General features: G+C 44.8%; 1 long non-coding RNA gene across 1 annotated transcript; it reads left to right on the top strand.

Moving 5' to 3' along the window:
* Positions 1–616: 616 nt before the first annotated feature.
* On the top strand, positions 617–1,984 carry LOC311141009. The gene is made up of 4 exons (XR_014614196.1): positions 617–704; positions 1,221–1,332; positions 1,477–1,650; positions 1,839–1,984. It is a non-coding gene; the product is annotated as an uncharacterized lncRNA (long non-coding RNA).
* The last annotated feature ends 11,767 nt before the right edge of the window (positions 1,985–13,751 follow it).

The raw sequence follows: 13,751 nt of genomic DNA, 5'->3' as shown, positions 1-13,751 counted from the left end.
AACAAATAGGACAAAATGTATCCATTTTTTTGTTATAGTTTTTTTGTTCATACCTGGAAGTACACGCCCCCTGATATAATATTCATAGTGAGCTGCAGTGTCGGCAGCACAGAGAAAGGGTTAGACAGTTGTGTGACAGGAAGATAAAAATAGTAATGTTAGCTAAGATGCTTAACTTATCATGAAGTTCGCATGCCAAGAGAACGAACTCAACAGCAAGTGCACAAAGTTGGCTTGCATTAGCCGTCTAACGTTACTGCTGACTAGCTAGCAAGCTGGCTAACTGACTAGCTAGCCCTACTTGGCTACTGGCTATAGTCATGTTAGCTAGCAGTAGCTAGTGAAAGTAAGTTAGTACCTCAACCTGCTACAAGATGAAGCTGCCCGGCCAGAGGTACCTGCTGCAGAAAGGTGAGATTTCTACATTACTTTCTGTAGGTAACTTAGCGAGCTAGATCTTCTGTCTAGCTGGTGCTTATTGACTAAGTAGTGTGATAATGAACTGCAGTTACTGTAAATGGTTACCTATCTGTCCCTTTGCATAGGTATTTCTTACACATTCAATATAACAATATCCAGTTAAGCTACAGTCAATGCTGATATTGTGTGTTTGTGTGGGTTCAGAATGTGCCCAGAGGAGAAGGGCACAGTATGGCATCTGAGCAGATCATCATGAACTTCATCCAGTTGCATCAGCCAATACAGTAAGTTAAAATCAGCCTTTTTATTGGTGTGGGTATAATTCACAAACCTCCTTCCTGCTTACTGAAAGGCAGATGTAGAAAAGGCATATATGTGCGGATACTACATGAATTGCTATGACAATTTGCCTACTTTTCTGAATGTATACCTACCACCTTTCAGGGGGGCTGATGATTCGATGCCCAATTTCCTCTTGTTTGGCCTTGTCGATAAAGTAATCCTTCTACCCCCCCCCCCCCCCCCCCCAAAAAAATTGTAAAGTGGTTATCCCACTGGCTATAGGGTGAATGCATCAATTTGTGAGTCGCTCTGGACTAGAGCGTCTGCTAAATGACGTAAATGTGCCCTTGAGCAAGGCACTTAACCCTAATTGCTCCTGTAAGTCGCTCTGGATAAGAGCGTCTGCTAAATGACTAAAATGTAAAATGTAAATGTAATGATCAATGATACAGAGCCAGTCTGATATTACTTGATTACTGATTCCCCCAATACTCTCTCTCCCTCTCTCTCATTCACAGGACCATTCACACAGTCCAGTCACTCAGCACTATCCAGAATCTCTCAAAGTCCTACACTACTTCTTTCTCCTACAACACCCTGACGAGAAACAAAAAGTCTGGCCCCATGACTGTACGTTTGCATATCTCTCTAACCCTGCTGTACCCTACCATGCTGAGACAATCTGACTCTAGAACAGTATTACACTATTTTTAAATGGAATGCTCAACAGTGATTGTTGATCTCTTACTCTCCCTCTCTCTGCCATCCTCACAGTTAGCTCACTCAGATGGTATGTAGGCTGGTTGATGGCACCTACAGGCCTGTTTGAGGGACAGCTGGACAGAACATATCAAAATGCTTGGACCTCAGCTGAGACCCTCCTCTCCTTCCCTGTCTTTCAAGGAAAGCCCCTTCTTTACACTTCCTGTTTGGCATGATGCTCTCAAGGTGTGTCTCTTTCTCATGTTGTGTGGTATTACCTATAGATGACTCCTAGATACTTTCACATAGTTAGCCTCTGAATTGGTGTCCACATCAGGCTATTTACTTGTTACCTGTGTGTTAGAATACTGCGTCCCTTTCACATAATTTGAATGATCCCTCCACTGCCACCTGCTCTCTCTCTTTCTCTCCAGGATACATTGGGGGAAGTTGCTTTGCTGTTGGCACCAATCCCACCACGCTGCCAGACAACATCAACAACTTTATCCCCCTCAACCTAAACTTTACTAACTCTTGTTCAACTGCTCTTAAATCAGTTTAATTAAATGTTTACATTTGCTTCAAGTGTGTTTTTTTAAAACTAAAAGTTGACAGATGACACTTGTATGGAGTTAGACGTTTCAAAGGGTAACTAGAAGCATAAAGCCCATTTTCCAGTTGGTTTTGGCGCAGAGTAAAACTAACTAAAACACACCAATCAAATCAACAGTGGCGCAGTGGTCTAAGGCACTGCATCTCAGTACTTGAGGCGTCACTACAGACACCCTGGTTCTATTCCAGGCTGTATCACAACCGGCCGTGATTGGGAGTCCCATAGGGCGGCGCACAATTGGCCCAGCATCATCCGGGTTTGGCCGGTGTAGGCCGTCATTGTAAATAAGAATTTGTTCTTAACTGACTTGCCTAGTTACATAAAGGTTAAATAAAAAATCTAATCAAATTTTATTTGCCACATGTGCCGAATACAACAGGTGTAGACATTACAGTGAAATGCTTACTTACAAGCCCTTAACCAACAATGCCGTTTTTTTTTTTTTTTTCAAAAATAGCAAATAACTAAAGCAGCTGTAAAATAAAATAACAGTAGGGAGGCTACAGTGAGGGAAAAAAGTATTTGATCCCCTGCTGATTTTGTACGTTTGCCCACTAACAAAGAAATGATCAGTCTATAATTTTAAAGGTAGGTTTATTTGAACAGTGAGAGACAGAATAACAACAACAAAAAACCAGAAAAACTTATGTCAAAAATGTTATAAATTGATTTGCATTTTAATGAGGGAAATAAGTATTTGACCCCCTCTCAATCAGAAAGATTTCTGGCTCCCAGGTGTCTTTTATACAGGTAACAAGCTGAGATTAGGAGCACACTCTTAAAGGGAGTGCTCCTAATCTCAGCTTGTTATCTGTATAAAAGACACCTGTCCACAGAAGCAATCAATCAGATTCCAAACTCTCCACCATGGGCAAGACCAAAGAGCTCTCCAAGGATGTCAGGGACAAGATTGTAGACCTACACAAGGCTGGAATGGGCTACAAGACCATCGCCAAGCAGCTTGGTGAGAAGGTGACAACAGTTGGTGCGATTATTCACAAATGGAAGAAACACAAAAGAACTGTCAATCTCCCTCGGCCTGGGGCTCCCTGCAAGATCTCACCTCGTGGAGTTGCAATGATCATGAGAACGGTGAGGAATCAGCCCAGAACTACACGGGAGGATCTTGTCAATGATCTCAAGGCAGCTGGGACCATAGTCACCAAGAAAACAATTGGTAACACACTACGCCGTGAAGGACTGAAATCCTGCAGCGCCCGCAAGGTCCCCCTGCTCAAGAAAGCAAATATACAGGGCCGTCTGAAGTTTGCCAATGAACATCTGAATGATTCAGAGGAGAACTGGGTGAAAGTGTTGTGGTCAGATGAGACCAAAATCGAGCTCTTTGGCATCAACTCAACTCGCCGTGTTTGGAGGAGGAGGAATGCTGCCTATGACCCCAAGAACACCATCCCCACCGTCAAACATGGTTGAAACATTATGCTTTAGGGGTGTTTTTCTGCTAAGGGGACAGGACAACTTCACCGCATCAAAGGGACGATGGACGGGGCCATGTACCGTCAAATCTTGGGTGAGAACCTCCTTCCCTCAACCAGGGCATTGAAATGGGTCGTGGATGGGTATTCCAGCATGACAATGACCCAAAACACATGGCCAAGGCAACAAAGGAGTGGCTCAAGAAGAAGCACATTAAGGTCCTGGAGTGGCCTAGCCAGTCTCCAGACCTTAATCCCATAGAAAATCTGTGGAGGGAGCTGAAGGTTCGAGTTGCCAAACGTCAGACTCGAAACCTTAATGACTTGGAGAAGATCTGCAAAGAGGAGTGGAACAAATTCCCTCCTGAGATGTGTGCAAACCTGGTGGCCAACTACAAGAAATGTCTGACCTCTGTGATTGCCAACAAGGGTTTTGCCACCAAGTACTAAGTAATGTTTTGCAGAGGGGTCAAATACTTATTTCCCTCATTAAAATGCAAATCAATTTATAACATTTTTGACATGTGTTCTTCTGGATTTTTTTGTTGTTATTCTGTCTCTCACTGTTCAAATAAACCTACCATTAAAATTATAGACTGATCATGTCTTTGTCAGTGGGCAAACGTACAAAATCAGCAGGGGATCAAATACTTTTTTCCCTCACTGTATATACAGGGTGGTACCGGTACAGAGTCAATGGGCGGGGGCACCGGCAATATGTACATGTGGGTAGAGTTAAAGTGACTACGCATAAATAATAAACAGAGTAGCAGCAGTGTAAAAGAGGGTTATGGGGTGGGGTGGGGTGGGGGAGGCAGTGCAAATAGTCCAGGTAGCCATGATTAGCTGTTCAGGAGTCTTATGGCTTGGGGGTAGAAGCTGTTGAGAATCATTTTGGACCTAGACTTGGCGCTCCGGTACCGCTTGCCGTGCGGTAGCAGAGAGAACACTATGACTAGGGTGGCTGGAGTCTTTGACAATTTTTAGGGCCTTCCTCTGACACCGCCTGGTATAGAGGTCCTGGATGGCAGGAAGCTTGGCCCCAGTGATGTACTGGGCCGTACGCACTACCCTCTGTAGTGCCTTGCGGTCGGAGGCCGAGCAGTTGCCATACCGGGCGGTGATGCAACCAGTCAGGATGCTCTCGATGGTGCAGCTGTAGAACTTTTTGAGGATCTGAGGACCCATGCCAAGTCTTTTCAGTCTCCTGAGGGGGAATAGGCTTTGTCGTGCCCTCTTCACGACTGTCTTGGTGTGTTTGGACCATGATAGTTTGTGGACACCAAGGAACTTGTAGCTCTCAACCTGTTCCACTACAGCCCCGTCGATGACAATGGGGGCGTGCTCAGTCCTCTTTTTTTTCCTGTAGTCCACAATCATCTCCTCTGTCTTAATTTCAACAATGTGTACCAATGTATATCTGGTATTTTTAGAAGTAAATCTTGCTCATTTGTGCTCCCTCAGTCATATTTTTAGACCGATTTTCTACTTCAGTAGCAAAATGTTCTGACTGCTCCCATAGGATATAGTAATTACAAAAGTGGACAACGCTGAAAGTAGGGCTTAGGTTTAAAAGCTCTCGTATGGTGTTTTTCATTAGCATTTTTGTGGACACTATGCTGGCCAAAGGTTCCATGGCCACAGTAAAGCTAGATTAGGATTCAGAATGTCATAGAAATGTACTACCACCATTTATTTTACCAGGATAACAGAGGACCTGATGCCTCTGGATCTCCAGATACACTATACAGTGCATTCGGAAAGTTTTCAGACCCCTTGACTTTTTCCAAAAAAAAAATTACGTTACAGCCTTATTCTAAAATGGATTGAATAGTTTTTTTCCCTTCATCAATCTACATACAAAACCCCACAATGACAAAGCAAAATCTGGTTTTTAGAAATTGTATAAAATATCACAATTACATAAGTATTCAGACCCTTTACTCAGTACTTTGTTGAAGCACCTTTGTCAACGATTACAGCCTTGAGTCTTCTTGGGTATGACACTACAAGCTTGGCACACCTGTATTTGGGGAGTTTCTCTCATTCTTCTCTGCAGATCCTCTAAAGCTCTGTCAGGTTGGATGGGGAGTGTCGCTGCACAGCTATTTTCAGGTCTCTCCAGAGACGTTCGATTGGGTTCAAGTCCGGGCTCTGGCTGGGCCACTCAAGGACATTCAAAGACTTGTCCCGAATCCACTCCTGCGTGGTCTTGGCTGTGTGCTTAGGGTTGTTGTCCTGTTGGAAGGTGAACCTTCGCCTCAGTCTGAGGTCCTGAGAGCTCTGGAGCAGGTTTTCATGAAGGATCTCTCTGTACTTTGCTCTGTTCATCTTTCCCTCGATCCTGACTAGTCTCACAGTCCATGCCGCTGAAAAGCATCCCCACAGCATGATGCTGCCACCAACATGCTTCACCGTAGGGATGGTGGCAGGTTTCCTCCAGACGTGACGCTTGGCATTCAGGGCAAAGAGTTCAATCTTGGTTTCATCAGACCAGAGAATCTTGTTTCTCATGGTCTGAGTCCTTTAGGTGCCTTTTGGCAAACTCCAAGCGAGGAGTGGCTTCCGTCTGGCCACTACCATAAAGGCCTGATTGGTGGAGTGCTGCAGAGATGGTTGTCCTTCTGGAAGGTTCTCCAATCTCCACGGAGGAACTCTGGAGATTTGTCAGAATGACCATCGAGTTCTTGGTCACCTCCATGACCAAGGCCCTTCTCCCCCGATTGCTCAGTTTGGCCGGGTGGCCAGCTCTAGGAAGAGTCTTGGTGGTTCCAAATTTCTTCCATTTAAGAATGATGGAGAATACTGTGTTCTTGAGGACCTTCAATGCTGCAGAAATGTTTTGGTTCCCTTCCCCAAATCTGTGCCTCGACACAATCCTGTCTCAGAGCTCTACGGACAATTTATTTGACCACATGGCTAGGTTTTTGCTCTGACATGCACTGTCAACTGTGGGACCGTATATAGACAGGTGTGTGCCTTTCCAAATCATGTCCAACCAATATAATTTATCACAGGTGGACTCCAATCAAGTTGTAGAAACATCTCAAGGATGATCAATGCAGACAGGATTCACCTGACCTCAATTTAAGTCGCAAAGGGTCTAATAATAAGGTATTATTATTTATTTATTTATATATACTTATATTTCCAAAAAATTCAAAAAAACTGTTTTCGCTTTGTCATTATGGGGTATTGTGTGTAGATTGATCAGGAAAACAATTAACTTAATCCATTATAGAATAAGGTTGTAACATAAGAAAATTATTGGAAAAAGGGAAGGGGTCTGAATACCTTCCGAATGCGCTATATATATAAAAGTATGTGGACACCCCTTCAAATTAGTGGATTCTGCTATTTCAGCCACACCCATTGCTGACAGGTGTATAAAATCAAGCACACAGCCATGCAATCTCCATAGACAAACATTGGCAGTAGAATTGCCTTACTGAAGAGCTCAGTGACTTTCAATGTGGCACCGTCACAGGATACCACCTTTCCAACAAGTCAGTTGATCACATTTTTGCCCTGCTAGAGCTGCCCCGGTCAACTGTAAGTGCTGTTATTGTCAAGTGGAAACGTCTAGGAGAAACAACGGCTCAGCCGCGAAGTGGTAGGCCACACAAGCTCACAGAACGGGATCACCGAGTGCTGAAGCGTGTAATGTGTAAAAATCGTTTGTCCTAGTTTGCAAGCCTCCGAGTTCTTACCGTGTTACTACTGAGTACCAAACTGCCTCTGGAAGCAACGTCAGCACAATAACTGTTCATTGGGAGCTTCATGGCCGAGCAGCCGCTGGAGTGGTGTAAAGGTCGCCCCCATTGGAAACATGTTCTCTGGAGTGATGAACCACGCTTCACCATCAGTCAGTCCGACGGACGAATCTGGGTTTGGCGGATGCCAGGAGAACGCCACCTGCCCGAATGCATAGTGCCAACTGTAAAGTTTGGTGGAAGAGGAATAATGGTCTGGGGCTGTTTTTCATGGTTCGGGCTAGGCCCCTTAGTTCCAGTGAAGGGAAATGTTAACGCTACAGCATACAATGACATTCTAGACGATTTTTCCAAATTTGTGGCAACAGTTTGGGAAGGCTCTTTCCTGTATCAGCATGACAATGCCCCCGTGCACAAAGTGAGGTCCATACAGAAATGGTTTGTCGAGATCGGTGTGGAAGAACTTGACTGGCCTGCACAGAGCCCTGACCTCAACCCCATCAAACACCTTTGGGAAGAATTGGAATGCCGACTGCGAGAAAGGCCTAATCTCTCAACATCAGTGCCTGACCTCACTAATGCTCTTGTGGCTGAATGGAAGTAAGTCCCCGCAGCAATGTTCCAACGTCTAGTGGAAAGCCTTCCCAGAAGAATGGAGGCTTTTATAGCAGCAAAGGGGGGACCAACTCCATGTTAATGCCCAGGATTTTGGAATGAGATGTTTGACGACCTTTTGGACATCTTGTGTTTGTGTGTGTAAGTGTGTGTGTGTATATATATATACAGTTCCAGTCAAAAGTTTGGACACATCTACTCATTCAAGGGTTTTTTCTTTATTTTTACTATTTTCTACATTGTAGAATAAAAGTGAAGACATCAAAACTATGAAATAACACATATGGAATCATTTAGTAACCAAAAAAGTGTTAAGCAAATCAAAATATATTTTATAATTTAGATTCTTCAAAGTAGCCACCCTTTGCCTTGATGACAGCTTTGCACACTCATGGCATTCTCTCAACCAGCTTCATGAGGAATGCTTTTCCAACAGTTTTGAAGGAATTACCACATACAGTGCTATGAAAAAGTATTTTCCCCCTTTTTAATTTTCTCTACTTTTGCATATTTGTGATACTGAATGTTATCAGATCTTCAGCCAAAACCTAATATTAGATAAAGGGAACATAAGTGAACAAATAACACAACAATTACATATTTATTTCATAAACAAAGTTATGCAACACCCAATTCCCCTGTGTGAAAAAGTAATTGCCCCCTTACACTCAATAACTGGTTGTGCCACCTTTAGCTGCAATGACTCCAACCAAATGCTTCCTGTAGTTGTTGATCAGTCTCTCACGACGCTGTGGAGGAATTTTGGCCCACTCTTCCATGCAGAACTGCTTTAACTCAGTGACGTGTGGGTTTTCAAGCATGAACTGCTCGTTTCAAGTCCTGCCACAACATCTCAATTGGGATTAGGTCTGGACTTTGACTAGGCCATTCCAAAACTTGCTTTTTAGCAATTTCATGTAGACTTGATTGTGTGTTTTGGATCATTGTCTTGCTGCATGACCCAGTTGCGCTTCAGCTTCAGCTCACAGACGGATGGTATGACATTCTCCTGTAGAATTCTCTGATACAGAGCAGAATTCATGGTTCCTTCTATTAAGGCAAGTCGTCCAGGTCCTGAGGCAGCAAAGCATCCCCAAACCATCACACCACCACCACCATGCTTGACCTTTGGTATGATGTTCTTACTGTGGAATGCAGAGTTTGGTTTTCGCCAGGCATTACTGGAACCATGTCGTCCTTAAAGTTATACTTTTGAATCATCTGTCCATAGAACGTCTTGATGATCATCCAGGTGCTTTTTGGCAAACTTGAGTCAACTTTTTGGACGAGATGGGTCCCATTATGTCCTTTAGTAGTGGTTTATTTGAAGGCCTGATTCACGGAACTCTGTGAACCATTTATTTGGGCTGCAATCTGAGGTGTAGATAACTCTAATGAATTTATCCTCTGCAGCAGAGGTAACTCTGGGTCTTCCTTTCCTGTGGCGGTCCTCATGAGAGCCAGTTTCATCATAGCGCTTGATGGTTTTTGCGACTGCACTTTAAGAAACGTTCAATGTTCTTGAAATGTTCAATATTGACTGACCTTCATGTCTTAAAGTAATGATGGACTGTCGTTTCTCTTTGCTTATTTGAGCTGTTCTTGCCATAATATGGACTTGGTCTTTTACCAAATAGGGCTATCTTCTGTATACCACCCCTACATTGTCACAACACAACTGATTGGCTCAAATGCATTAAGGAAAGACATTCCACAAATTAACTTTTAAGAAGGCACACCTGTTAATTGAAATGTATTCCAGGTGACTACCTCATGAAGCTGGTTGAGAGAATGCCAAGAGTGTGCGCAGTGGTCTAAGGCACTGCATCGCAGTGCTAGCTGTGCCACTAGAGATCCTGGTTCGAATCCAGGCTCTGTTGTAGCTGGCCGCGACCGGGAGACCCATGGGGCGGCGCACAATTGGCCCAGCGTCGTCCAGGGTAGGGGAGAGAATGGCCGGCAGGGATGTAGCTCAGTTGGTAGAGCATGGCGTTTGCAACGCCAGGGTTGTGGGTTCGATTCCCACAGGGGGGCAGTATGAAAAAATAAAATAAAATAATAACAATGTATGCACTCACTAACTGTAAGTCGCTCTGGATAAGAGCGTCTGCTAAATGACTAAAATGTAATGTAAATGTGTGCAAAGCTGTCATAAAGACAAAAGGTGGCTACTTTGAAGAATCTCAACAATAAAATATATTTTGATTTGTTTAACACCTTTTTGGTTACTACATGATTCCATGTGTTATTTCATTGTGTTGATGTCTTCACTATTATTCTACAATGAAAAAAGTAGTTAAAAATAAAGAAAAACCCTTCAATTAGTAGGTGTGTCCAAACTTTTGACTGGTACTGTATATACAACTTGCACTCCAACGTGTAGACGTGTGTACGTAAGTGGTGTAAAAAGTATTCTGAGAATGTTCATTGGTCCCCTTACGGATCATTTGTATTGATAAGGTTAAAGCACTGTACAATCCCAGAACAACAGCAAAGGACCTTGTGAAGATGCTGGAGGAAACAGGTACAAAAGTATCTATATCCACAGTAAAACGAGTCCTACATCGACATAACTGAAAGGCCGCTCAGCAAGGAAGAAGCCACTGCTCCAAAACCGCCATAAAAAAGCCAGACTACGGTTTGCAACTGCACATGGGGACAAAGATCGTACTTTTTGGAGAAATGTCCTCTGGTCTGATGAAACAAAAATAGAACTGTTTGGCCATAATGACCATCGTTATGTTTGGAGGAAAAAGGGGAAAGCTTGCAAGCCGAAGAACACCATCCCAACCGTGAAGCACGGGGGTGGCAGCATCATGCTGTGGGGGTGCTTTGCTGCAGGAGGGACTGGTGTACTTCACAAAATAGATGGCATCATGAGGAAGGAAAATTATGTGGAAATATTGAAGCAACATCTCAAGACATCAGTCAGGAAGTTAAAGCTTGGTCGCAAATGGGTCTTCCAAATGGACAATGACCCCAAGCATACTTCCAAGGTTGTGGCAAAATGGCTTAAGGACAACAAAGTCAAGGTATTGGAGTGGCCATCACAAAGCCCTGACCTCAATCCTATAGAACATTTGTGGGCAGAACTGAAAAAGTGTGTGCGAGCAAGGAGGCCTACAGACCTGACTCAGTTACACCAGCTCTGTCAGGAGGAATGGGCCAAAATTCACCCAAGTTATTGTGGGAAACTTGTGGAAGGCTACCCGAAACGTTTGACCCAAGTTAAACAATTTAAAGGCAATGCTACCAAATACTAATTGAGTGTATGTAAACTTTTGACCCACTGGGAATGTGATGAAATAACTAAAAGCTGAAATAAATAATTATCTCTATAATATAATAATAATAATATGCCATTTAGCAGAAGCTTTTATCCAAAGCTACTTACAGTCATGTGCGCATACATTTTTACGTATGGGTGGTCCCTGGGATCGAACCCACTACCCTGGCGTTACAAGCGCCATGCTCTACCAATTGAGCTACAGAGGACCACATTGATATTTCACATTCTTAAAATAAAGTGGTGATCCTAACTGACAAGTATTTTTTACCAGGATTAAATGTCAGGAATTGTGAAAAACTGAGTTTAAATGTATTTGGCTAAGGTGTATGTAAACTTCCGACTTCAACTGTATGTGTCACGCCTACTCCTGCTTCCTCCCTCCGGTGCTTGACGTCGCCGGTCTACTAACCACCGGTCCTGGCAACCCACATTACGCACACCTGAACTTCATCACCATCCTGATTACCCTCCCTCTGTTGCCTCAGTCATTAGGTATTATTCGTTTTGGTTACGTTCAGTATGTGTTTCCTGTTTTGTATTTTCTTCATGTTTATTATTGTTAAACTCACCTTTTGCACCTGCTTCCTGACTACCTGCGTATACATTACAGAATACTGCCTCAAAGTATGGAAGCAGCAGAAGAGAAAGACATCCCAGACAGTGGGCGAACAGGGACACGTACTCCGCCAACACAACGATCAGTTGGCAAAACTGGGCGTGGCAATGGATGAGGTCCTCCACATCCTCCACCGCCTCGACACCATCCGAGAGGATTCACCTTCAAATAGCGGAGGGCCTTCTACCCCGAGTCGGCCCTGCAAGCCAGTCCCCCAGCCTACCCAGCAGTCCACCCAGGTCAGCGATGCCCAACTGTCCCTCCCGGACAAGTATGACGGGACTCCATCCAAATGCCGTGGCTTCCTACTCCAGTGCTCCCTCTATTTCGCCCATCAGACGGGAGCCTCCACCACTGAGAGGTCCAAGGTTGGAGTGGGCTACGGCTATGACCGTGCGGGCGTTGGAGTGGGCTACGGCCATCTGGGAGAGAGGAGAGGAAGATCTGGGTTCCTACGAGGGGTTCATGGCTCTGTTCAGTGCAGTCTTCGACCATCCAGGGGGCAGAGAGGTGAGGGCAGAGAGGGAGGTGAGCGACTACTCCAACTCCGGCAGGGTGCCCAGACCACTGCGGAGTGCACCCTCACCTTCTGGACCGTGTTAGCCTCCAGCGGATGGAATGAGCCGGCGCTCTGCACCATATTCCGAAGAGTCCTGTGCGAGGAGGTCCAGACTGAGTTGGGACGTGCTCATTGCGATGGCCATCCGTCTGGACAACCTTATTTGGGAGCGCCGGTGCCCCCCCCCCCCCTCTCGCCCTCCTCCTTTGGCCGTCCTGAGGCAGAGTCTGAACCCATGGAGATAGGGGTCACACACCTCTCCGCGGTAGAGCGACGTCGTTTCAGACAGCTGGGGTTGTGTGCCTATTGCGGCAAGGAGGGGCACCAGCTTCAGTGGTATCCAGTGCGTCCCAACCCAAAGTCCACTGGGGCAGAGGGACAGCTCCGTGATCATCCGTCTCCCAGGGTAGGCTTGAGTATTCCTTCATTGTTTTCCGCCAAACCCTTCCTGGTTTCCATTTCGCTGGCTGTTCCTCAGGTGTTGTTTCTACGGCTCTAGTGGACTCTGGTTATGTGGGGAATTCTATCGACCAGGCCCACATCTCCTCCCTGAACATCACCGCATACCCGCTCTCCTCTCCTTTTCCGGTCCAAGCCTTGGATAAACGACCATTGGGATCCGGTACTATCACAGCACCACTCACCCTCACCGTTGGACCCTTGCACCAAAAAAGCCTTCCCTTTTAAAGGAATACCACCCCGGTAATACATTTGAAACTAAACCCATGCCCTGTGTAAGTAGGCAAATTGAACCACTCCACCAGGAGGAGTGTGGGTCTGACACTGCCTCCCAGTCTATTCTGTCTCAGGTGCCAGAAACCTTAAGGACATAACAATGACAGTGGACTGATATGCAGTGCCAGCCCAGTTGTAATTAATGTTGATCCCAAGAAGAAACTCCCCAGGTTACCTCAATATCCTATTAAGCCAGAAGCAACAAAAAGTGTTTGCAATACACCAATTTTTCCTGTTACGAAACCTGGGAGAGATGAGTGGCGCCTGGTTCAGAACCTGAGAGGTGTAAATTATATGGTAATCCCAGTTTATCCCGTGGTACCCAACCCAGTTGCCATCCTGTTATAAGTTCACGCCGCAGGCAGAATGGTTTACTGTTATAGATCTCTGTAGTGCGTTTTTCTCTGTTTCTCTGTTCCAGTGCACAAGGATAGTCAGTACCTGTTTGCATTATATGAGTGACATCTTGGTGGCATCTAGGAGCAGAGAAACACACATTAAGGATGTTACCACAGTATTACGATATTGCCACTCCTATTTGCCATATTTTCAATTTAAGCCTACTAGAATTGGCTCAGAACAGGGCAGCACGGCTGGCCCTTGGATGTACACAGAGAGTTAATATTAATAATATGCATGTCGATCTCTCCTGGCTCAAAGTGGAGGAGAGATTGACTTCATCACTACTTGTGTTTATGTTTGGGGCAAATCTAATACAACACATTACTGAGTACCACTCCCCATATTTTCAAGCATAGTGGAAAATATGGA

The sequence above is a fragment of the Coregonus lavaretus genome, assembly GCF_964263955.1.
Source record: "Coregonus lavaretus genome assembly, chromosome: 14".
Classification (NCBI taxonomy): domain Eukaryota; kingdom Metazoa; phylum Chordata; class Actinopteri; order Salmoniformes; family Salmonidae; genus Coregonus; species Coregonus lavaretus.
The sequence above is the reverse complement of the archived record's forward strand: the minus strand, read 5'-3'. Positions and strand labels throughout refer to the sequence as shown.